The following is a 27862-nucleotide window of genomic DNA, read 5'->3' as shown; positions in this document are numbered from 1 at the left end:
CTGTTTACTCATAGGCACTCTTACTAGTGGCCATGCTTAAAGTCTGCATGAAAACATTGCTTCTCTGATGATGTCAGTTTGACAGCTTGGGAAGACTTTCCTTAACCACTTCCCTTCAACTGTGTTTGTTGCGAGCAAGAGGTAGAGAGGATGCACTAAAAGAAAACCCACCCTCTATTTTCCATATCAGTTTGAAATACGTCACAATACTGAAATAAAGTTGGTAGCAGCAACTTCCAATTCACATGGACTTTATATGGTTAGGAACCTGAATCAAGATTATGTGCCAATTTTTAATATCTCAAATCAGTGGTGTGTTATTCTTTTTCTGAGCGATCTGATTTTTCTTCCTGAGCAGAAAATAAAACAGTTGAAAAAGAAATGTAGGGTTGCATTGATATTCAAATTCTGTATTTAAATTATATATATTTTTAATTTTTATAAAATAATGAACAAATAAATAAATAAATAAAACCTGTTAAATGCCACAAATGTACATTATATAGTACAGAGTATTAAAAAAGTGATATCAAAATATATAAGTATAATATAATTATACTTTTAAATATACAACATTTATATAATAATATAAATATTAATGTATTGAATGTTGCAAATGCTGAAATTCAGATTTGCTGAAGTTTTAACTTTTAATAAATGATTAGTATTTTTTTTAAAGCTCAAATAAGTATTGAATGACTGAAAAAGTAAGTTCCATTTAAAGTAGAGGAAAGAAACATGAAACCATTTCAAATCCAATAATGTCCATTAAATATCCAATATACATTTTATAAATAAAAAAAATCTCTAATATTGTATATGTTGTACATACATAAAATAATAACTTCAAGGAGGGACACAAGCCAAATCTAGAGACCAAAATATCATAGTAACTTGAGGGTGTTCTTGATTGACTTAAGCAACCAATCAGCTCGCAATCTGAATTACACTTTAGCATTGTGGCGGCAACATTTGTCAGAAGTAAAAAATCCAGTGCTCGCATTTCATATCATAGCTAAAAACCTTGTCAATGATAATTCTGAAGGTTCTTGCTAAATAGGCCATCTCTTGCACAGAGTCAATAGCTGTCAGCGTGGTGCAGCAGCTTTGGGATGAGGAGGTTTGCAGGTTGAATGAGCAGCAGGCAGTGGACTGATGAGGCCTGACACAGATGAATGAAGGCCACCGTGTAAAATGGTATCCCTGGTGTCAGCAGTGACTGAGAATATTTATCATAAGCTACTGCACATGAAGTCCAAATATCTGTTTGTTTACTTTACTCTGCCATCTCAGAAACCATATGGAGAAGGAGGTCGCTATAGTACATAGTATGAGGCTGTTCGGCTGTCTGAAGAGTCTTGTTCCTGAAATGTCAGCTGTCTGTGACATCTGCAGATCCACACTTGTTACTGCAGAATCAAAGAGGTCTGCTCCTTGTCCCAGCATGCATTTTGATGCATGCCCGGTTTATGCACTCTGTTTTAAAGGGATAGTTCACCCAAAAATGAAAATTTGATGTTTATCTGCATACCCCCAGGACATCCAAGATGTAGGTGACTTTGTTTCCTCAGTAGAACACAGACTAAGATTTTTAACTCAAACTGTTGCAGTCTGTCAGTCTTATAATGGATGTGAATGGGAATCACAGCTAAAACATACAATAAAACAAAAAAGATTAAAAAAAATTAAACCCTGTGGCTCGTGATAATAAATTGATGTGTAAAGACACAAAACGATTGGTTTGTGCAAGAAACTGAACAGTATTTATAATGTTTTTTTTTACCTCTGATGCACTGCAATGTCTGAACTGTACTGAGAGCCTCCTCAAAACACAGCCTGCAGCGGGCTGAATAAAGAATGGTACCAAAACACCCTCCAACAGCAACTTCTTCCAACAATCCAACAGCAGTTTGGTGAAGAACAATGCATTTTCCAGCACGATGGAGCACCGTGCCATGAGGCAAAAGTGATAACTAAGTGGCTCGGGGACCAGAATGTTGAAATTTTGGGTCCATGGCCTGGAAACTCCCCAGATCTTAATCCCATTGAGAACTTGTGGTCAATCCTCAAGAGGCGGGTGGACAAACAGAACCCACTAATTCTGACAAACTCCAAGAAGTGATTATGAAAGAATGGGTTGCTATCAGTCAGGATTTGGCCCAGAAGTTGATTGAGAGCATGCCCAGTCGAATTGCAGAGGTCCTGAAAAAGAAGGGCCAACACTGCAAATACTGACTCTGCATAAATGTCATGTTATTGTCGATAAAAGCCTTTGACACGTATTAAGTGCTTGTAATTATTTCAGTACATCACAGAAACAACTGAAACAAAGATCTAAAAGCAGTTTAGCAGCAAACTTTTTGAAAACTAATATTCATGTAATTCTCAAAACTTTTTGCCACGACTGTATATCTGAGGAAAGCCTTCAAGGAATCAGTGTCAGGGTTATTATAGTCCTTTAAACATAAACCCATAAAAATGAATTCCTTAAAATAAACAGCTAACGTTAGTTTCCAAGGCAACATTTCTTGTTTTCATTAGATTGATTGCTTTATATGATAAACAGATATAATTTCAGCTATTATTCACTTATAAACATAGATTGATGCACACATAGCACATCTAATATGGTAAGGCCTAAAAAAAAATATTGTTTGGTTCCGGTTTCCGACCGACCCTGTCAATTTATGTGCGACCCAAATTTATTTTATGAGACTGGGGAAGAACGGTCTTTCACACATCGTTAATTAAATTACAGTTTCCTTTAAATGCTGTTTTACACTTAAGTAATCCGTTAAAAACCATTAAGTATTGCATCAAAACCCTTTAACTGTCAATTCCTAAAGTGAGCTATAACTTAAGGTTTGGAAATCGTAACATTAAGAGAAACACGGGGGGAGGGGGGAGTAAACAATATATCGCGGAACAGAGAGGGCACTGACAACATGCTGACAGACAGGACATTAACATTACCAGCTTACTTTTAATATGAAACAAAGTCTCATTTGGTTATTTCACCTTTCAAATGTGGTCATTTTTTAAAGAAATGTAAACAATAAATACCGTTTTGTGGCTCTTGAATGTGTCGAACAGAGATCGCTGTAAATTAGATCATCAGTTAAAACTAACTGATCGTCTCTTGCTTCTAGTTAATTTATAGCATCAAAATCAAATAAACCACATAAATGAACATAACAAAGAATGTTGTTTGACTACAAAAAGTTGTCTGTACACTCCGTTTTTCAAGTTCAAATCCTCCATGTTAATCTACTATGAGATCGCCTGTCAAACTCCCGCGAAGGCTTTTTGTGTGTGTGTGTGTGCGTTTTGCGTGTCTATGGCAACAACAGACTTTAAAACGGGAATACAGAATCACTGTCGTAAAAGTACCGGTACACACATTTAAAATCAGCGCGTGTGTGTGTGTGTGTGTGTGTGTGTAAAACTGCCACTGGAGAAAAATAAATAAATAAATAAATCCCTACCGACCAATGACCTCAACTGACAACCAACCGGAACCAAACTTTTTTTTTTTTTTAGGCCTAACCAGAAGCTTAGTTGTGCTTCCTTGATATGCAAGAACCAATATGGTTTGTTCTTGTGCATCAAGCATGTACTGACTTTTTGTTTGCTTGAAATTTTAATGGATGGATGAAATTTAAAAATACTGCACATTAATTTGTGTTTTGAAAATGACCACATTCTTATCAACTGTGATTTTAGGGGTAGATAATGTTGAGGGTTTGGTTTAGGGGCATGTGAGAGGCATACAGTATATTTATATATATTTCAGAGCTTGTCCTACTTGGCAAAATCACGCTAACCCTGGATCCACCTACTTATTCAAATGTTACATTAAATGGCTGTACCAAGCTTTCAGTGTGACCTTTAGAATAAACACTACATGAATGCATGAATATGTTCTGGTATGACTGAATGTAGCCCCAGCCATCCATGTCATGGTACATGTTTCTAAACCAAGCCAGTCTGACACCTACCCACATTCAGTGCGATTGTGATTCTAGTAAATATCAGTATGTGATGCATAACCAGCTGTCAGAGGATTTCTAGTTGACACTGCCTGAAGAGTTGTAACCTTGAGTGTCAATGAACTTGATTTGACTGAGCGGGGTCATTACTGAGAGGATGGTCCTCCGCTGAGCGTGCTTGTGTTGTTCTGGAGATTACATCAGAAAAGACATACAACAAAGGGTCTGAGGGAGGGCTGCTTCTTTTTCCTGTTGGGAAATGATTTGATTCATGTGGCATGTTCTCTCAGCAACCTATTCATACTAGTAGTTACCTCAATGTTGAAACACTGTATTTTTTGGGCTTTGAGCAACTTCAAAGAGGAGAAGGCAGTTCTTTTTGAGCTTCTGTGACAGGAACCCACCCTAAGAGAAACATTATATAGTAGACTCGCAATTTCAAGGATAGTTCTTTCCCATTTGCCGTAGATCCTTCAAACTTTCAAGACCAAAGACAAGGGCACGTAACCGTTTCCAAATAGTTTTCTCTGTGAAAAGATGATGTGCCATATAGCCCTCACTCTATCTGCTCAGAAGTTGCTATATTAGCAGGTTTCACTGAATGCCTGTTGCCAAGTGTAGCGCGTGATTGTTCCATCAATAGTAATATTTCTCAATCCTGCCTGTTCTAGCTTAAATGGCGGCCGACTTGTTGTTGTTGTCGGTGCTGATGTTTAATCCCTTAAACCCGAGGGCTGATTTTGTAATACATTGTAAAGGAATTACACATTGTTACACCAACTTCCCATGGTTACTCCAATTTCCCAAATCTCAGGATAATTCAGACCTTTCGGTAAGCATTCTGTATTATTTTTTCGGAAAGAGCATTTTGGTGTTGTTTGATGTGGAAAAAAATAATAATTCAGCCTGACAATTTTTTAGAGGAGCCACATTTCATGTGCCAAGTCCCAGACACTTTAAAATGGGAGATGGGCAATTAGAGATTGTTTTTGGTTGTTGAGGATAGCTACCTTAAAGTTATAAAGTAGTTATATTGTTATCTATAGATATCAAAGAATAGCATCAACACAAAAGTAACATACTTAAAGTAACATATTTGCATAATTGTTCCTATTTACTTTTCAGAACCATTCATCCTCATATGAGCAATTTAAACGTAAGTTTTGAAAAACTTTTTTTTGCATAAATATGATAAAATACACAACAAAATGAATAATAATAAAGATGTAAATTATCTTTTGATTGATGTAGTTAAGGAAGCAACTTTGCATAAATGTAATGGGAAAAAATAATAAAGAAATTATTATTATTCATAATAGGTGTCTTTAAAAAAAAATTGTTTTCTAATAATTTTGTTAATATTGTATCTGAGCTAAAATAAAACAATAATTAATATTCATTGCAATTTAGATCGCAAAACAACTTTGTATAAAAATAATGGATTTAAAATATATTTGTATTTTATTATTAATACAAGCCAGTTTTTTTTATTTTGTTTTAATATTTTTGTTATTAGTGTCAAAGATGACAATACATCATCATCTTCATCATTCATATTCATAATACATACCATTTTTATTTCATTTTCTAATTTCTGATAATATTGTGTCAAAAAGCTGAAAATTCTGTATTTGTCACACGCAAAATAAATAAATAAATAATTTGCATCCTAGAAGCGTTAACTAATTGCTGTGTTTCAAGACATGACAGCTCTCCACTCTCGCTTGGTTTATTCAGTTTTCTCACAGCAGTTTAATCATGTTAACTAATCACTGGGGGTCAGATGATAGTATTTTTGTTTCTGATAAGACGTTATTCCATTAAATGGGTCAGTTGAAAAGGCATGAAGCACTGCAGTCTAATCTGGGAATTCCTCTTAAGGGCTGTTCGCTAACCACTGCTGCGTTACTTAAAAATGTGCAGCATTTCTCTTATAGTTAATTAAAAGACCCCAGATCTTTCCCTCAATTACTTATCCATTATCCCGGTGCTTCACTGTGTTTCTGCAGGGCTGACTGGGCCGTTCCCCCAGGTGATGCGGATTTGAATGGGACAGTATAATGAAGTGGAGCTGTGTTGGTGTATTTATGCGTATGAGAGTGGGTGGGGGGAATTTCTTTTCATTTCTACCACTGCAGTCGTTTTCATTTTTTCTTGTCATTATCTGCCCCACTTTCAGTCTTTCATCTTCAGAATGGACTGTCAAGGAGATGTATGTTTGTGTGGGAGTGTGTCACCTTGTGTTTTTACGTGCATGTTTGGGTAAGATGCCTTTACACGCTTTTATTTCACGTTGTGTGTGAAATGGGTGTGTACACTGCAGTTTATAGAGGGTATGCGTACACAGGGAAGAGCTATTTCGGGCCTGTTGTGCTCTTGTATTTGAATCTGTAAACGTACTGAATGTTATGAGCTGCAACCGATATGGTGTGTGGAAACTAGTGGGGTCACTGGTGAAACTCCAGGGGATGTTCTCCAGCCCTGATCCATAGCAGTTCTCAGGAGTCTTATATCTGTTTACCATGAGGTTGAAGTTCAGGTGAGTTACATACAGGGTCCAAAATTAACTTTTTGCTAGATCCGTTCATACATACATACATATATATATGTACATATGTACATATATATATGTACATATGTACATATATATATATATACATATATATATGTATATATATATATATATATATATATATATATATATATATATATATATATATATATATATATATATATATATATGTATATATATATATATATATATATATATATATATATATATAAAAAACAAGAATAGTGTATTTATTCTTCATTTTATTATTCTTATTATTATTATTTTATTATTCTTCATTAAAGGTCAGTATTTTTCTTTTCTTCAAGGATGCATTAAATTGACCAAAGGTGACAGAAATGACAATTATAATGTTCAATTTTAAAACTAAGTTTTATTCTGTTTTATTATTCTATTCTATTTTTATTAAAGAATCCTGAAAAGAAAAATTCTCCTCAAAAAAAATAATCAGCACAACTATTTTTTAACACCAATGTGTTTCTTGAGCAACAAATCAGCATATTAAAATGATTTCTAAAGGATCACATGAAACTGAAGCCTGACACTGAGCATTAAATCACATTTGAACATATATTAAAACAGAAATAAGTTATTTTTATAAAATTTTACAATATTACTGTTTTTTTATTAAAAAAATTATCATATGAATGCAGCATAAGTGAAATCTTTCAAAAACATAAAAAAAAATCATACTGACACCCAAACTTTAAATGGCAGTGTTCATTCATGCATTCATTTAATGTTTTTTTGGAATGTTGTGATTATTGTGATTTCAACCATGCATTATTTTATTGCATGAAATTCCTAGAAAAGCTGGAGGAGGTTTGATCAACTTTTATCATTTTTTCCACATATGCATTTTATGCAAATTTTCGACATTCCTTGGATGGGAATATTATTAATAACCACCAACCACTAATATTAAGTTACAGTACACATCTTTGTTCTTTTTTCAGGATGTCATTGCTTCTTAAAGAGACATATAAACGCAGCTCTCTGGGCTTTCAACAGTGGCTGTTGTTAATCACAGAGGACCAGCGTTCCCCCTCCTGGGATTTGGGAAAGTTTTCAAAGCTTCACATCTCAGCAGATATCCTTAGACCCAGTGTGAGTTAAGTAACAGCAGCAAGAAGCTCTCTAGTGTAGGTTTGTGTGGCTCTGCATCCTTCACTACATAAGCAGGGTCATTGCAAACAGAGAAATGAGGGCCTCTGACATGTCTGCTGTACACATATACAGTACACACACTTTTTGTGTCTAGTTTTACAGGACGGCGACCATATCGACAAATAAAAATCAATTTAACACTAAAGCATTTTCACCCCAAGTGTGCAGGTCTCAAATACCCTTCACAAGATGGGTCACATGACGTGCAAGCTCAGGTCACTGGGTAGCTCTTTGAAAAATAGCTCCCTCTTTGTAGAACAGGTTTTGTTTGCAGAATCAGTCGTATCATGTGTTGTGCGTCCCACTGCCAATGAGACTTTGTGAGTCAGTTCAGTATTTCAGTGTTTGTTTCCTGTGGTTTCAGAACTAGCTTGGCGCTGTTATGTAAGAGTCTTCATTAAAAGTGAGAGAAAAAGGTTTTCTGAAAGGTTGCGTGACCTTTTATCCGGTCGTTCCGAGGCTGTAATGTTAACAAACCGTTTGTAGGGGTGCATGGGAAGGCTAAAAGGTTTTGCTGTCAGAGTGGTGAAATCTCGTGGTGGTTTGGATTGAATCAGCAGGTCCCCGCTGACTGTCTGCCTGGCCTCGCACATGTGCTCGCACACACACACACACACACACGGACGGCGGGGCTGCCGCGTGATAGACTGTCAGGGCTGGATTGCAGGGCTTGTGGTGTTTCATTCACTCTCCAACTCCGTTTGTGCTGCTTTCACAGATCTCTGAGAGGAGGCCTTAACTTTCGTGAAGCACATGCTTGTGGTCATCCTTTATGTGGGACAGCTTTCACTTAGAAAAAAGAATGGTGTAACAGTGTTTTTTTTTTACATGTACTGTTCCATTATATTTCCATTTCTTTTTTGACCATTAAAATAAAAAAATGTTATGTCTAATAACCCATACATGCCCATGTTATAAATCTATTAAAAATAAAACACTAAAACTAAGACTAATTGTATTTGATGTGTACTGTACCATGATATTGCCTTGTGTTTTCTAGAAAAAAATGTAAAGCCATTTTTTTTTTATACATTTGAGAACCATGAAAATACCATAATTTAAGAATATTGCAATTATTCAGTGTCGTGGAATATATCACAATATTACCACACTTGTAAAAAATAAGTTGCTGTCTCAAATCTGTTTCAAACTGGCTTACAAAATTTTAAAATAACATAAAATAAAGTTGAAAATTGCTTAACTTATTTTGATGAATTAAATAATGATGTTTTAATATATATATACATATATATATATATATATATATATATATATATATATATATATATATCACCAGATATCATCTGATATCACCAGTATGTTTTTGTCAGGGCAAGGTGTGTAATTATTGAGAAAGACGAGAGAGGGAGAGGGAGAGAAAGAGAGAGAGTGCAGGCAGGTGAATATAGTTTGAAGTGTGCTATATATTTTGGATTGTAATGCCTTGCAGCTCTAATCCTTGCATTATGCCCTGTGTGGATTTGCTCATGGAATTACCCTGTAGAAAAGAGCTCAGTGTGCGTGACTGGGGCAGCGTGGGCTGACGGTAGCCAGACACTGATATGTAATGCTGATGGAGGGGAGGGAACAATCTGAGCGACAGCGAGAGGGTCTCTACTGTGGCATGAAGCCAGCACAGGGAGAGAATCTCATTGGATGTGACAGTGTTGTGAAACAAACCAGCAGCAACATAGCAAGTGAATTACAGAAACAGAGGCCTGGTGTCTGGGAAAGGACCGACTGCTGGTGTGTGTGAGCATGTTGTCATGTGTGTATGTGGGAGAGGCTGATGATAGCACAGTCATGTGCAATTATTAATATTTTTTTGTGTTTATGCTTGTGAGAGATTATTTTTGTCTTCACTATAGCAATTGTAATTGCAATACTAATTGATTTAATAAGCAGCAGCTGTATTTCAACACCCCATCTACACCGCAAAACTAATTTAAAATATCAAGAAATACTATAATAGCATATAAATAGTACAAAATAATGTTGGTTTATATGCACTGTATATTTTGTATGTAATGTATGCCTGTGGTGAATGAAAATCCACATGCTTCCTTTGTTTAACCCAAATATCAATGATTTATTCGTCCTAGAAAATGTGTGCAAAATGGTTGTTATTTACTGAATAATGATTCGTGGAGTTTTGAGAATTAGCCTATGGTCTTGTCAAATATGTGGCAAAGTTTAACTATGCAAACAAGTTCTGTGCTCAGTTTAACTTTTATAACACTGTAAACCTCTGACGTTTAAAATGGACAACATTTTAATCTTTTACAGAAAGGATTGATAACGGTTTTGTGCTTTAAAAAATAGTTTTTTTTTAAATAGCACAAAACAGTTATCAATCCCTTTCTATATATATAGATAAAACAAAACAAAAAGCTTAATAAAAAAAATATGTAAATAATCAAGCTATAAATAAGGCTAATGTTGACTGAAGGCTATAAAGTCTCCAGTATACCCTAGGGAGGATCAATTTAAAAAAAAATTCATTATAAAGATAAAAATAAATCTCTTTTTCCCATAATGCATTTGGCCCTGCAGTCTTGACCTCATCACCAATGCCTGCCTCTGTAACCTGTAGTTCTCATAAAAAAAAAAAAAAACATAAAAAAAAAACTGGAGTTAACCTAGAGATTCACCTCAATCAGAGATGAGCAGAAAACCATCTTCAGCAAACGATTAACCAAGTCCAGGTTCTCTTTAATGAAACTGTACCTGATATTTACAGATACCCTGCATGACTGAAATCATTTATAGACACATTACGTAAGTTAAGAACAGCTAATACTAAACACTGCCAAATTATCAGCGTTCATGTCATAAAGTGACTAAAGGCTGGCTCAATCTTATGATCATGTCTGGACTTAAAGGCACAGTTCACACACACAGTTGTCTTCCACTGGAGAACGAAAGTCATACAGGTGACATGATGGTGAGTTAATGATGACAGAACATTATTTTTGTGTTACCCGTCCCTTTAAGGATTAGGTTGTATGTGCTCCCTTAGAGCTGTAGTGTTATATCACTGTGAAGCAAGAGTCCATTGAGAGTTCACCAGTAAATCATTGTCATGAAGCTTGTCCTGGGTGGAGTGTTTGTGTGTGTTTTCATTATCTGTGTCAGCAGTGTGCTGCGTGACTGGCTGCTGTGCTCTGACAGGTCAGAGGTCAGCCATCTGCGGTGAGCAGGAGAACTTTGAGCTGACCGATAGGGGTGTGTGTTTGTGGTTATGTAACTACTGCTGAGCCTAGCGTATGTGCACCAGGAGCTTCGTTCAGTAGCTTCTAATGGTTCACACTGACAGCAGTTTGTAGCGACAGAACAACCTGAGGTCTTTCATTTTCAATGAGAGTTGGCGATTTCCGACGAACACTTGCCATGACTGATATAGTTTCTGCGAATGGGCAATGATGTCACAGAACACTCTGTTCTGATAGGGTGCGCCAAAATGTTAAATGCAATTAATACAGATGATCTAACCATATAATTGTTTATATAATATTTAAGAATGCATAATAATAATTTACATTTAATTAAAGGAGAAAACGCTTCCCATTGAAGGTTGTGTTCAATCAAACATCTGCCAGTTACACTGCTTTACAACAATAAGCAGGATGCATAATAACTTTCAAAATACTGAAAATACATTTAAATAGCTGTTAGTTGCAGCTCCAACTAATACAATACTATAGCATGCTTATGTTGCTGTGTATTCACAAAATAGTTGACATATTCAGTCATTTTGTTGGATCAGTGCAATTTATGGTAACTAATTGTTTTGACTTTTTCATCGTACTTTAAGACTTTCTTCTTCTTCTTTTTTTTTTTACTTTTCAGTACCAAATAAAACCTGACAGTTGAACGCACTTAGCCTAAGTTAAATACTGTATGTGAGGAAGTTAAAACATTGTTGGAGGTGGTGGAAGTATAATAGATAGATCCAGAAGAAAACAAGACTGAAAGAGTGAGTTAAGAGTGAGAGAGTACACACTGTGTGTATGTCAGTGTGTGTGTACCTACTTAACCACATTTTGGGGACATTTTTACCCATAGTTGAGTTAAATCTGACATTCTCATTTGTAAACATGTTATAAAAATAGTTAATGTTAGGTTTTAGTAGACTAGTAAACTTGTGTAGCTATACTTCCTTAATTTTGAAATAGTAAAGTCCTAAATGTCCTCACTATTCAAAAATGCACTCTGTAATGTAGTGAAACAAATATAGTGTGTGTTTGTGTGTGTGTGCATGAGAGAGAAGGGAAAGTTGAGGTTAAGATATTTTTAACCTTTTATTTAGTAATACAAACAGCTGTTAATGTGAATAGGCAGATGAACTTGACATTATGAATTTTTTAAAGACTGAAAGCCCTCAGGAACACACATGCAAACACACACACACACACACACACACACACACACCATAGCTGCACAATTACAAGTTCATGGTGTTCAAAGCTCCTGTCTTTTTTGTGCTATTATTATATTATCTTACTTCAGAGTAGTGTACAATAACCTGGGGACCCCCTCTTCCAGAAACGGAGGCTCTGAGGGACAAAAGTACAGTTGATACTCTTGTGTACTTGATTGATTAGCGGATGAAAATATCTAATATCTTTATATCTTTAAATATGTATACATATACATATACATGGTTTCTGAAAAAAATAAGACTAAGACACTAAGTTGAGCATTCTGTGTTTTGGTTTGTGTCCAACAAAAATACACGATCTCTGCTATAGAGGAGTGTCACTTAGCATTGTTAGCATGTTAAAAACATCCCTTGACTTGTTTCATAAAGGAACAAACACAAGTAGTGTAGATTTGACTCTTTGTGGTCAGCTGCCATTTTACAATTACACTTCTGTAATTTGTCAGAAAGATAAGAGAGCAGCCCTTCTCAGCTGCTGAATTATGGGAAACAGAAACAGAGAGTGCTTTTTATGAAAGCAGGATGAGAAGATACTCTTTTTAGTGTTACCTTGACATTAAAGAGGCAAAAGTGCTGTTTGAAATGTAAAATGACCGCTACCAGCGGGTAGAGATAAAGTTACAATGTCACAATGCCCTTCCTAAACTGTATTCCTCTCGATTTAATAATAGTGATTTAATAAAGCAATAAGCTTCAAGAAGCCGTGGTTTACAGTGTATTTTTTTAACAGCTAAGGGGCATTGTTAGGCAGGACACGAAGTGGATTTCACAGTAAACTCAGCTTCACGGGGCTTATTGCTTTAATAAAACTACACTTTTAAATATAGTTTGGTTTGTTAACTGAACTTTAACATTCATCAGCAGATTTATTAGTTTACAGTTCAATCCATCCACACTAATATAAGAATTCAGTATCAGTGTATTTTGACTGCATTCATTAGGTCAATGTTAGCATTTATAATAGGGCTGCACGATATTGGGAAAAAATGTACATTGCGATATTTTATTTTTCTGCGATATATATATTGCGATATGAAATCTAATCTAATTTTTTCTTATAAACAAAAATGGGGTGAGCAGATTTACATTCTCATTTTAAATGATTTAAACATCGACACCATCGTGTCAATTGATTAATATGCGCGAGGGAGAGAAAGCAAGACAGCGCTCGTGTTGTTTGAAGCGCTCTCGCGCTCTCCGCGAATCACATTCGTCAAGTGCGGAGGAGCAGCTATGTGACTATCGTGGGTTCGTACATCGCGATATCGATGCTTAAACGACACATCGTGCAGCCTTAATTTATAATATAACCGTGTGTGTGTGTGTAATTTCACATTCAGTCTACAGATTAATGAAGAATTAATAAATATTTGTTTTAATGGCATCTTTTTTTAAATTTAAGGCAAGTATAACTGATATCAATACTCATGTGACTATGAACATTTATTTTCTATTTAACCATTAACTGTAGCCATTCATTACAGTGTAATTAAGGGCTATCAATTTTAACATTTATGAAACTTAAATAACAGCTTCTAATTTAAGTGAACCTTAAACAATCTTCACATAATCTCAGTATAATAAATGTCATATTTACCTGTGCCCTTCAGCAAGTAGGAAACATACAGAAATTGAAAAAAATGATCAAACACTAAATTCTAAATTAAATATAGATTAAAGCTTAAAACTACAAAAGTTATTGATTTCCTGTTTTTTTTTCTTTTGTTCTTTGATTAACAGACATCACAGCAGCTGGTTATTAGGTTTTTTGGCTGCTATTACTTTAAGAGCTGCTGCTGCAGAACATGACGGAGATCTGACGCGCATCGCATTTTCTCACAACTCTTTGCCTTTTCTGACCCACTGTTGTGGTGAGTGGAGCAGGTGTCGCTCATTTCCCAATCACTCCAGCGGCCTCACTCTGTTCCCATGGCTCTCGGCCCCGCCCCACTCGTCACAGCCTTTTTTGGTAACTTAATGACTTAACTGAAAACACAACTATGACACTGCATGCTCGTAGGTTAATTTGCACTTTTGATGTGGAATTATATACAGCGAGCCACACTGGATTTGTGTGTGCAATTGAAGAGCATGTGCTACTAACACAGTATAATGCCTGACAGGACAGGAAAATTAGTTTTTGAAGGTTTTGTGAAGGATCATCAAACTGGAGTAATGATGATGAAAATTCAGCTTTGCATCACAGAAATAAATTATGTTTTAAAGCATATTAAAACAGAAAATCATTATTTTAAATGGTAATAATATTTTACAATATTATTGTTTTGGACAAATAAATGCTGCCATTATGACCAGAAGTGACTTCTTTAAAACGCATTCAAAATCTTAATGATCTCAAACATTTGAACAGCAGTGTATGTATGTATATATATATATATATATATATATATATATATATATATATATATATATATATATATATATATATATATATATATATATATATATATATATATATATATATATATATATATATATATATGTGTGTGAAATGTTTTTGGTTTTGTCACTTCCCAACTACCCATGTTCCAGTAAGCCTGTCTTATTTGAACTGTGATATATGATTAGGTTTTGAAAAATCAGATGAGTAACTGTTACTTTTAGTATGACTAAACAGTCAATCTTAACTATTTACTTCATCAACTTCATCAAGTCATACTGCAATGTAATGTAAGAAGTGTAATGTGTGTAACCCTTATGAAGGAAGAGGTGGGAGGTGTTTGACGGACAGTGGGCAGGGCATCAGACATTCGTTAATATTCTTTCCTGTCAGTCAGCAAAATTAGCTGCTGACTAAGACAAGGAAGGATGATGGTTTATATGTGAGTATATTTGTCTGTCTAAATATATATAGCAGTTGGTATGCATGTGTGTATGTCTGATTCATAACATTTGCATAAATATTTAGCCTTTCTTCAGTGTTGTAGAAGCAAAACTGGTGCTCTCAGTGATCACAAGGCTACAGTACAGATCATGTAGATCTCATTCATTTTCTCCATAGGAATTTCAAATTCTGTAATAAAGACTTCTAAACATGAACCACACCAGTGAAGGAATGAACTACTAATTATGCCATTCATACCACAAAGTAACTGGAGCATATTGCAAATTATTGAAATATATAAGCTGTTTAGTATTATATAAGTTGCGATGCTTTTATAGGAGTGGGAATCGCTCAGAGTCTTGAAGGGTTTATACATTATGGTTAAAATCATGTAAAATCATGTAAAATCACAAGTAGCTCGTACACACGAATGCACAAAAGTACTCGTATTGTCCTGCCAGAGCATTACCTCCATCCTGGCCTTGTTTTGAAGGAACATACCAGAGCAAATGGAGACAAGAGTTTCTCAAGACTCAGCGCCTGCTTTGAAGCAAGAAGTGAAACATTTGAGGGGGGAAAATGCGAAATAGTTTCTGATTCAAACAAACAAAGAGTGGTTGCCATGTCGACAGGCATCTATAAATAGTGTTCAGTGTTTGTTTTGTGAATGCGGTCTCCCCAAGGAGCTTCAGAGACCAGGAGCATGATTCTGATTAAACAGCCTTTCCTCATAGCACTCAGTCCTGGAACGAACCATTTGACTGGACCAAGAGGTCAGACAATTTAAGGGAAAGAAAACAGCTTTTGTGTAGAGGAATGTGCACTTAGTAATAAAAACCTATTACTGGCTTGAAATCAGAGAAATTCTAATTTAATAAAGATTATATACATATAGAATTTTGGGGTTATTAGGGTTTTGTTCAGTAAGATTGTCTTTATATGATCAAAAATACAGTTAAAACAGTCATATTTTGACATTTATTATTGCAATTTAAAATAACTTTTTATTTGAACGTATTTAAAATTATAATTTATTCCTGTGATGTCAAAACTGTATTTTCAGCATCATTACTCCAGTCTTCAGTGTCACAAGATCCTTCAGAAATCATTTAGATACGCTGATTTGGTGCTCAAGAATCATTTATTATATATATATGAATATTTCAGCATTCTTCGATGTATGTATATATGTGTATGTATATATGTGTGTGTGTGTGTGTGTATATATATATATATATATATATATATATATATATATATATATATAGTTTTGTAATCTTTTGTTACATTATAAATGTATTTACCATCACATTCGATACGTGAGTGACCTCTGTGGTTGTGTATGTTGTATATGTCACACAAGGGTTTCAAATAAAACTTTTATTAAACTATGTTTAAGGGTAACATTAGCCATTTATTGATAAATCGATTAATTATGGATCTTTTTTATTTTTCGAGGGATGATAATAGTTTGGTAGTAAAGGAAATCCCTACCCTAAGTTATCTCGCTGGTTCATATGGCTGAAACTATTTAAAGTACATGCTTAACTAGTCTCCTGTTACCTTGGTTACATATTCAGGAGGAATAATGGTGGGATTATAAAATAACACATTTATTTTATTATACGGTAAATATGAAATCGAATTAATATTTTTCTCAAATTGATACTGTATGTAGTCAGTTAACACTCATTTCTGTTTAAGAAATGCAGTTTTAGTTTTGGATGTTGATTTGGTCAAAAGAGCATAGGTCTAGCAGTGCAATAGGGTAATATAATTTAGCACAGCAACTCTGACCTCATTGCCAAAGTGTAAACCTCTTTTGTTTTTGCATGTGGCAGGGAATGGTGAGGGTTGTTGGAGCCAGGCAGACGCAGACGTGGACAGACAGAGTGGGAATCACAGGCTGTCCCCTCAGACATCAGGAGGAGAGATTTATCCATCCCCGTCTTAGTGGTTTCATCTGGACTCTTCTCTCCGATTGAACATTGTAACCTTCTACCCGGTCAAGATCCGCCTGTATCATCCTACTGGGTAAGACAGAGGTTTACTTTCACTTGAACGTGTCTGGGTTGGCTTGTGCATAAGACTCATTCTTTCTTGGGTCAAGCTTTTTTACCCTCAACGTAAAATAGACCTCTTATGAAAGGGAGACTTGTGTGTTGTCTTCTGCCTGTAGGGTTTTCTGACAGATGCGACAACTGGAAAAAACGTGGAATGTTTCCTGTCCCTTTCTCAGTAGTGGTTGTGTGTAAAGACGGGTGACGTGAGGTCAGCCTCATCACACATCTGCGTGAAACGCATTAAGTGTCTGTTTCTCTTCTTCTTTCTTGCTTTGCTTCGATCACTTGTTATCTCTCTTTCACTTGCTGACTCAACACTGCACTTCCTCTTTTTCCACTCACTGTTTTGGTATTTGTTCCTACATCCAGTTGTCTTTGTCATCATCACAAAGTCACCTGGAATCCTCTCTGTTTTAATGTCTTTTTGTCTGTGCCTCTATGTTTGTTTCCATCTTAAAGGAATCTTATATTACCCCCCCCCCCCCCCCTCAAAAAATATTAATAAAATAAAATGATTCATCCTTTTGATTTCCAAACCCTTAAGGCTTTTTTCTGTTAAACACAAAATAACATATTTTTCACTGACCCCATTGACATGACAAAACAGCTCTGTTTAAAACATTTTACCATATTTTAGGAACAAGGCTGCTCTAATTTAAACAAAAATATCTTAAAAACAATAATAATGTTTCAGTTGAAAGTATCTTTTTTGTATTTGATTTGTATTTAAAATGTAATTTATTTTTGTGATGCAAAGCTGTATTTTCAGCATCATTACACCAGTCTTCAGTGTCACGTGATCCTTCCGATATCATTCTAATATACTGATTTACTGCTCAAGAAATTTATTTGGATAAACTGATGAATAGAAAATTCAAAACAGCATTATATACTGTGTATGTATGTATATATATATATATATAATATTTACATTGCAAATGTTTTATTGTTACTTTTGGTCAATTGAATGCATCCTAAAAGCATTAATTTCTTAAAAATAAAAACTATTCAAATGCAGTGTATGTTGTCATTCCACAAACTTTCACCAAGTTTTCTGCCACAGTAATGTGTAAGGATCACATTAGTCACATTTGTCATGGGTATATCACCTTTTCCTCATCGAAGGTTTGATCTTCGTTCTTCACAAGTTGTCTTTCCTCTCAGCGCCAGGGCAGTAGAAATAGTTCAGCTTTTGTTGTGAAACTCATTTTGCTTCCCATCCTGAATACCAGCTCCTGTTTGGAAAGGAAAAAGCTTCCAGTCTGTCAGAGCATGTTAGTGCACATATAGACTGAATGTGAGATGATGTTTCAGTGGGATTGGCTGTGTGTTTGCGTGTAGTGTGTCAGTGGGGACAGGAACTGATGCTGGTTGAGTTGTAGTCGGGCCCAGCGGTGCGTGGATAAACCCGTCAGGAGTGTCTGTTCAGCTTTGAGTTCTGACAGGGATCTCTCTCTGCCTCTGGTGTCATTTCACACTCCCTTATTTTCTCCTCTAGTTGATCTTAATGTGAATCCACTCATTCTCTCTTTTTCCCCTTCATTCGGTGTCTTTCTTCAGCATCCTTTTCCTTTACGTCTTCGTTAGTCTCTAATAGGGATGTCCAAAGTACTGGTACTACTGGTCCAAGGCCGAGGCCGATATATTGGCCGATATTTGACATTTTTCAAATATCGGCATTGGTCAATAAGTTTTTCTGCTTGGCTGTTCGAGGCAGGACATTTATTTTGACTGCACTGAGGGCAGCAGCGCCTGAGCACAAAGTGCTCACACTCTCTCTAGTATTAATTTTAATTTCTTAAAAAAAAAAAAGAAAGAAATCACTGGTCCCAAACAGAAATGAATATTACATTAACTGCAAGTCTGACTGACAAGCAGTCCTGTAATTAATATGAGTAGTTTCCTTTTTAATGTTTATTTTTATATATATATATATATATTTTCACCTACACATTTCAGTTCACCTAGAAATGTTCTCATCATTTTCTCTTTTTCTTTCTCTTTCTCTTTTTCCTGATCTCTAGTTACTGAACAATGAGTTAATTACCAGAGTCAGAGCTCATGAATTTATTCATATGCTCTCTGGTAATTGCCAAAAGCTTGTAGCGTAGCAAGCAGAAAGGTTCTCCCCCCTCACAGGGGGTCTTCTCATCTTTATTACAGCACCCTATATCCATTCACTGCCTCTGTAAAGGGAGACACTGCCACTGTTACCAGGAGATGATATCAGGTAACTCTTATTATGAAAGTCATGCCTCTGTTCTCATAGATTAATGTTTATAATTTACACTTGGAATGAGAAAATAAATCATTACATCAACATTGTTTACAGCAGCAATATTTTGGAAAAGCCCATTTTCAGTTAGTCTGTCCTCAAGTGAGTCTTTGCTCCGAAATGACAAGCATCTTTACTCTCCACAGCTCTCGGCACAAACTGCACAACAATACAGTCAGTCTAGTATCTATAGATAGACTGTGTACAGAAAGCGTTGCTTAATGATCTTTAATATCTGCAGCTTATTAGGAGCTAAGTCCTCCTCTGTGGCTGAAGTGTATCGATTAAAGGGCGACTGGGGAAGAATATCTGTATAATGGCCAAAGAGTTGAGATTCAAGAGTGTTTTCGATCTGACAAATGAATGCTAACAGTAAGTTTACAATTGTAAAATGTTCCTCGTAGGCATTATATGAAATTTATATTGTGAATGAAGGGGATTGAGGGTAGTAGGAGGTCAGTGTCACATGAAAAATACATAAAGAAAATATACATTTAATTCTTGTAAATTTTTCTAGTATTTTTGGCATGCGTGGCACTGCTGTACAGAAATGCACTGGACGTACTGAAGTGCTGTCATTTCCCTCGTGGCCTCCCTGATAAAGACTTAAAGGAAAGGTCAGTCGCAGGCCGGATGTCTCACAGACAATGTGTCAAGGAGCTGCTGTTTTTCATGGAAGTTATTATCGAACGGGTGCTTCTTTCTCTCTCTTTGTCCGGCCAGTTAATGAAATGAAACAATTGAAACATCCTTATCTGCCGTGCCTTGCAAATCCACATATTAGTGTTATTATTTTATGCCGTTACATTATGATATCAGTGACGACAATCTCTTGACTATAATTAGCTTTATGGTAAGGTTATTATGTGTCTCTGTCCACATTTTCCTTATTAGTATTTATTTATTTTATTTTATTTACTATTTAACCAACTGCAACCAAATGTTTTTGTGGCTATATCAGTTTGCATACATTCTTTCCTTTAACAGTGTCACACATCGTGACAATTTGATCTCCTCTTGGTGTCTATTTTAGTCACTGGGTAGCTCCACCCACGCTGAAATCTCATTGGTCCAAAGTCTTGCTGGACGTTCTTGTATTTTAAACAACAGATATGTGCAGATTGTCTCTTGTTTTTGCTCACATGACTTTCTTTCTTTAAATGTGGAACAAAAAAGAAGAGCATTCTGGTCGCTCAATTCCATGTAATCACAAAGAACGAGGACTGGAGCTTTCAAACTTCGAAAAGTACACAGAAGCACCACATGATCAGGCTGAAATTTAAGACTGTTGATGAGAGTTCATTAGATAAATAAAGAAAGAAGATCAGTCAGATCTTTTGATTCATCCAGGTCCACAAACTAACCTACTCAGTCAAATAAAGGCTCACTGGAGATGAAGACCTCAAATTTCAATCTGTTATAAAAATGTTATGATACTTTCTGTTGCTTTTGCGTCTGTATTGTTCCATTTTCAATGCCGTGTAATTGCAATGGAGAAAAACAACACATGCATTCGGAAAAATTCTGCTTTCGTTTGCGAGATTGTGTACTTTTGGGTGTCTAGCACTAGCCAAGGGGCTGAATGAAAATACTAACGGATAATAACATGTTCATATAAATATACTGTAGTTATTCTTATGTTGTACACTCCTGCAGGTTGTTTTGTCTGGGTCAGGGACACTGGCCACTTAGAAAGACGAGAACAGAGCAAGTCTTTCACCGAGACAGGGAGAGATGAGTCATTCCTCATGTGAGATTTTGAGGAAGAATTAAAGGGAAGCCTTTGGCAGGGACGTGCCAGGTCCTTCTGAGCTCTGAAGCTGTGAGAGAAAGACATGTGGCAGATAAGGTGCAAGGCGGGGGAGGTGATGTGTTTATCGTAGGCAGTATGTGTGAGTGTGTGCATGAATGTTTTTCACAGGCCGGACAGCTTCCATAATGTGCGGCAAGGTGATCGAGGTCTCTGTGATTGACGGGTTCTGCCGGGTCTGATGGATCCTCGGAGGGAGAGGAGAGATTAATGCCACTATTTATCTGTCACTCGCTACTTTGTTTAGCTTTCGCCCTTCCACTCTCACTCACGTTCTCCTCACTTTTCTTTCCTGTGCCTTGGTCTCTCTTTATTGCTATTCAGAGAGAAACTTGATTCATTTGACTGACAGGAAGTGCAGTTCTTGAAATACAAACCTGAGCATGCACGTATCTGTCACACCTTTCTGAAAATGCAAACACTGCCAGCAGTGTTTAATCAACAAACGCATAACATGCATCAACACTCAGAAACGCTCATTTGCATGCAGCGATCTGTAGCGTGTGCTGGACGCCGGAAATCAGGAGCCGAACTCCACTCTGGGCTTTTTCATCCAATTCATGTAACTAAACAATGTTTATATGTTTATAAATATATAAAACTATTTTAGATACTTTTAAGAATAGTTGCTATTTGTCTCCTTGGGTTTGTTGGATACTTTTCTCTATTCAAATTAATATAATAGCCTAATATATTATTATACGTAGTAAATTATTATTATATACTTTTAAACAATATTTGTGGTATATTTTTTAAATGCTGGGTAAAAAAAGATAAACCGTTAACTTAATAATATGATCCTTACTATTTTTCCCATTCAGTTTGAAAAAGCTCTTTATGAATTATAGACTTTAGTAAATATTTTAGCATGCGTTTCATATATAACGGTCCTTTGTATCAAAAACATTTGAACCCCCCTGCAATATATGAAACACCATTTACCTTATTATGTCATTAAACAATCAATAATTCATATTTTTGTATGTTTACATAGTCATTCTAAACCAAGTTGTATGAAAATAATACAATGAAAGCATATTATTATAACAGTCCTTAGGCTATTACTAATATCCAGTTTCTTTTGAAACCATTAGACATGAAAACATACAGTATGTAAACATATAAACTATTTGATCTTGTTACGTTTGTTTTATTTCTATACTGTTTGTTGTTTTCTTATCCAAATTTTTGAGCAGTTGCTGCCTACTTGGATGAATGCATGTATTCAGTAGCCCATTCTTAGAAAACCATGCCCTCTTTTACTATTTTTCTCTTTTGCTTTGTTTCTCTCTCTTTATTTCACATTCACAGCGACAGAGAGCAAGGGATCAGTTGAGTAGCTCTCTCTGGTTGAGTGATTCATCCCAGCACACACACACACACACACACACGCACACACACAGCTAGGAGAGCTTCTGATGCAGATATTTTTAGAGCGCGGTGGCAGTGGGATCCAGGGAGATATATGTGTGCGCATGTGCATGTGTGTGTGTGTGTGTGTGTGTGTGTATGTGTGTGTGTATGTGTGTGTGTGTGTGTGTGCGAGTGAGTACTACAGACAAAACCAGAACGTGATCAGAGAAGTAATGTACATCAGAGCACAAAGAGAGTGACTCAGTCTACAATTCTCCTTCCAGTAAAAACACACAGCGCTCACAATTAACAGACTCCACTGCCCAAATGATCAAGTCAGACATTACTGAATGCAAACAACACAAGTCGCCACACTTTGACCAAATCACTGGAAAATCAACACATTACCAACTATACTGACCATTGGCGACCAGAGCAGACAGAAATGAAACAAATAATGTTATTCGTTCTGTAACCATGGCCGGATTCACAAATGTCTCCTTAGGAAATAAAATAAGAAAGCTCTTAGAATAAATTATAAGAAGAATGTTAAGTAGTAAGTATTATGCTTGGAAAAATTCTCATATATTTTCCCTGTTGATAACCCGCACTATTTCCAGCTGGAACACAAATATCTGATTATCCTACAATCATTCTAGATTATAAAAGTAAAATATTATAACTATAAATATTATAATATGCATTATATGAAGCTAGTATTAAAATGTTTACCGTAATATCTAAAAGAACCCAATACATTAATTTTACATTTTCTCTTTTGGTTTTACTTTAGTACTATTTATTTTCCCCCAGGATTTGAATTCTTGTTATGTTTTTTCATTCTTTTAAAAGTTTCAAAAGTTTTTTTAGAATACAAACTATTTTTTGCTCAAGAAAAATTAAGAATTTTATTCTTTAGATTGTTTTCGCTTCCTCAGATACTGTACATTTATTCTGAAGTCTAGTTAATCTGGGTAATGTTTTTTTTTTTTCCGTCAAGATTTTATTTTATTTTATTTTGAAACTATCAGACAAGCCAACTTGTGTGCTGTTTGGAATAATGTACTAGCATACTACTCTTACTATTTCTGCAACATACAGAATGTATACTATAAAGTGCACTTGCCCTTCCATATGCAGAGTGATGAATGAACCAGAAGAAATATTCACTTTGAACTCAGTATCATTATTGGATCAGACTACCAAAATACTACAGTATGTGTAAAGACTGTTTACACAAGGTGATACACTGAGTGCATACCATCCCGTGTGTATATAGCACAGTATGTATAAAGCAGTATGCTAGTATTCCTTTAAACATAGCCATAGACTCTATACTAACATTGGGCACGTTCACTATGGTATTGTTATGCAAGTGCTCTCTGTTCAACTATGTAATGTAAACACTGCCCTGCCCTAAATGGATATCACAGAGACTATATCAGCCTGCTAATAGAAATACATTTCAATTAGCATGGATGTACTTCCAGTTGGACTTAGCTAAATCCTTTATGTGAGTCATATGTCAGACTCTGAGCTAAGTCGAGGCAGCCATTCTGGTGTAAATGAGCGCTGACTCTGAATAATTCAAATGCCTTGTCCTTGCCTGGTCCCTCTCTCATAAGTCACCCACATATAGAGTCCCGGGCTGGAATGGTTTTCTAAAGCTAATACAGGCAGTGGAAACGCCTCCTCTAGTCGTTCTGAGGGACAACCTGTTCTCACTGTTCAGAGAAATACGATGAGTGAGGTGTGGTTGTCATTCTCTCACACTCTCTCAGGTGTTTCTCTTCACTCACAACTCTGAGTGAGCGAAAACCCGTTTAGTGAGTGAGAGTGTGGGCTTTGTAGGTGTGAATGGTGCGTCTGTGTGTGCGTTTGTACTTTTATAAAACAGTGCCAACAGCAATATGAAAAATGACTATGTTCAATAAACAGTTTTTTTTATAAGTATAATTTGAAGAATGAATATATTTGAATGATTAAATATATAATAGATATAAAATTAGATATTGCCTGCCGATTAAAATACAATTGGATATAAAAATACATTTAAAGGTGCCATCTGTCATATCTGGCAAAAAAATCATGTCATACTCCACATTCCATACCAGATGGGGGCAGTATGCCTCAATAAAGTGAATTGGTTTACTCTAGAGTAACAAACGAGAAACGGCATAGTCTCTATGCTCCGCCCCTACCTTCACAACAACCCTAGAGCATAGCTGAAGCCTATAAGACAGCGGTTCTCAATTGCAGTCCTCGCGCCCCACTGCTCTGCACATTTTGAACGTTTCTCTTAGCGCTTCAGACATTTGTTCTATTCGAACATAAGTGCCCTGCGAAGTGGACATCACAGGATATTCAGCCATGATTCCAGTTCGAAGCGACGTAGCTATATGTTCCAATCAAAGTGCATTGAAGTGTGCAAGACGTGAATTTAAATTGTATTGATTTACAGAGGTATATGATGTCACAGTTGTCCATGTTTAAAGACGCTGCACAGCACAAAACAGTGAATGAATGTTTCGATGTGAGGTAAACTTGAACAGATTTCCCCTGCTCAGGGAGTAGGGAGCAATGAACAATTGGAACACAGTTCATGCACGGAGTTCATTTCTAACGAGCTGATTATCTGAATCAGGTGTGTTAACAAAGAGAAACGTGCAAAATATGCAGAGCAGTGGTGCGCGAGGACTGGAATTGAGAACCGCTGCTATAAGAGGACGTTTTGCCTCCAGAGGAACGTTGGGTGATGTCAAGTGATTTTGAAACATGACATCTTCAAGCTACTCCCCTTCACCTTTACCAGTGAATATGTTCATATTCGTTTTGTTCATATTACATTGAGTTGTATATACACATTATTTGAATTAAATTAATTTGACAGACAGCATTCTGTCAACATCAGACAGCTGATGTTGACCAAGCTAGCGCCAACCAACGTAACCAGAGCTGCCAACTCTCAAGCATTCACCGTGAGACACACGCAATTGACTCTTTTCACACGCTTTCACGCCACACATCCATTTTCTCACGTACAGAAAAACCACGAAGCAAAGAGGACACGGAGACCAACAGACTAGACAGAGCAGGTTACTTATGATATAAAAAAATGGGTAAGTTATAGCTAGCTAATTATCAAACGCAGCTACGGTTAGCCATCGCTAACATTAGCATGTTTATAGAACAGCCTTCGATATCTATGTTATAACTTGCCAAAAAAAAATACACAAACATATAAAACAAACTTCTAGCGAAATACTAACAGCATCTAACTTACCAATCCAAAAGAAATGTTGCAAGTTCGGTGTCGAACCTAATTTCTTTCAGGTCCATCAGTTGTCTCCAGTGATTGAAAGCAGTGCAGATGTTTACTCTGGTTCGGCTCCTTTTCTTATCGGATTTGATTTGTGATTCCGAGCGCGGTTGTTTCCCTGTAGCGGGTGGTGGTCTCTTGCCAAGGGCTTCAGTCATCCTTCCGCTCTCTTCCCTGAACTGAAATGAAGTAGTGGGCTGTACTTTCCACACGATTGACATCAGGTTAGATTACGCCCACAAGCCGTGCGAGTTATTCGTGTATTGCAGGTTGGCTAGTGGTTATGTTGCCCGCATACCGCCTCCCATGGCCGAAACTGGTATTACGACACCTGTCGGGCCGGGACTAGTAATGCTAATGCTAATTAAGGTTGATATCTCTGCAGCACTATAACTTGACATTTTTTTAATGACATCTTCGCCCTTATTTCTTCTCATTCTTTTGATGTGTGTAGGTCATTTTTTGGATATTTTTTACCTCAATTTTTGAACATTGCACCTTTAATAGATAATAGATGTAAAAAATTATGTTGTAAAAGATTTATTTTTCAAATGCTGTTCTTTTTTCTTCTTTGTTATTTTTTTTTTTTTAAGAATCCTGATAAAATAAATGCAACCTTGGTTTGTTTAAGAGTTTTCTTTTAAAAACATTTAGAAACTCTTACAGAGCCCAAACTTTTAAATAGTAATATGTGTTAAAAAAGTATGAAGATTTTCTTACTGATATTTATTGAAATTCTCCCACAGAGCTGTGTACTTTTTTATCCTTATCATAGTTTGTTTCAGTACCTTTTAGTTTTTTCACCAACTCAGCTACCGTATCCATCCTTACGTTCACCAAGCCTCTTGCATTTCTACCTGTCTTATTGTTACACCTGTTTGGAGGTTTCCTGGCCCCTCAAGACACACATTTCATCACCTGGCTGACAGTGACAGGCACTGATTGGAGCCTCGGACCAACACGAGGGTGTGAAGAGGGGGCGAAGTTGCTTTGGGTGGCTTTTCCTCAGGTTTCTCTCCTGACAGCCTTGGCTAGCACACAGGGCAGGCTGCTGTCACTGATAAGGCAGGTGACAAATGAGCTAGCAGCTGCCTACATCGGTTTTACATTTAAAAATGTCCTAGGCCATCTTTCGGGATGCCAGCACACCATCGAAATCAAAGCTTTTTGATGTAACCCCCAGTTCAAGTCCATTTTAACCCCTTTTATAGACCGGTGGAGGTTTGCTGGACCTGAATAGATGAGAAATGGAGCTTTTATTTAAAAGCAGAGTTGAGTGTCAGTGGCACTGCAGCTTGTACAGCTGGACTTATGAGAACAGTGTTGTTATTTTACGCTCTTATTTTACGTCTCCATGGTCACAGGGTAGGTTGGAGTGCCAGCACTGTATGTTATGATTGCAATGATGCCCTGGTACTGGCACGACAGACGCGAGAGAGAGAGAGAGAAGGGGAGGGAGGGAAGGAGAGAGGGAGAGAGAGAGAGAGAGATGGAGGGAGGGAAAGAGAGAGAAAAGAGAGACAAAGAGCTGGTTACCTGAAGAAGAGCGAGTGTAGATCAGGATCAGTTGAGACGGAGGAGCACTTCCTCCTCCACTGTGACAAATACACATCTCTAAGAGACTCACTGTTCAGTCAAATACAGCAGAACACTCCTGAGTTCCAGTCACTCCATGAACATGACAAATTAAAAATATTACTTAGTGAAGGACCTGCTTCCTCTGTGGTAGCAAATTATATTTACAAATGCCACAAACTAAGAGGAAAAGAGTGAACACATCTACATTAGAAGTACCATCAATGTTTATAGAAATGTATATGGATGTATTTTGCATGTATTTCATTTTTTATTTTTCTTATGGATATATATGTATTTTTGTTTTGTTTGTTTCTATTCTGCTATGTACAATGCTTTGGCAATATGTACCTTTGTATGTCATGCCAATAAAGGGGGAGGGAGAGAGAGAGATTACATTAAATTCAATTACAATTGGAAATTGGCAAAAATATTCTCGGGGTTCACAGAAAC

General features: G+C 36.3%; 1 protein-coding gene across 2 annotated transcripts in view; it reads left to right on the top strand.

The window, feature by feature from the left end:
• Positions 1 to 27862, top strand: part of atxn1a (ataxin 1a) — an 87425-nt gene that overhangs the window by 7550 nt on the left and 52013 nt on the right. Inside the window, exons 2-3 of one of the 2 annotated variants that reach the window (XR_009423528.1) lie at positions 16856 to 17048; positions 17194 to 17567. The gene's annotated coding sequence lies outside the window, so the exon portion shown is untranslated. Of the gene's footprint in view, positions 1 to 16855; positions 17049 to 17193; positions 17568 to 27862 lie in introns of those variants that run through there. The other variant, XM_059509779.1, reaches the window with a different exon arrangement.

This window comes from Carassius carassius, chromosome 25 (genome assembly GCF_963082965.1).
Source record: "Carassius carassius chromosome 25, fCarCar2.1, whole genome shotgun sequence".
NCBI lineage: Eukaryota > Metazoa > Chordata > Actinopteri > Cypriniformes > Cyprinidae > Carassius > Carassius carassius.
This window is presented reverse-complemented; position numbering and strand designations above follow the sequence as displayed.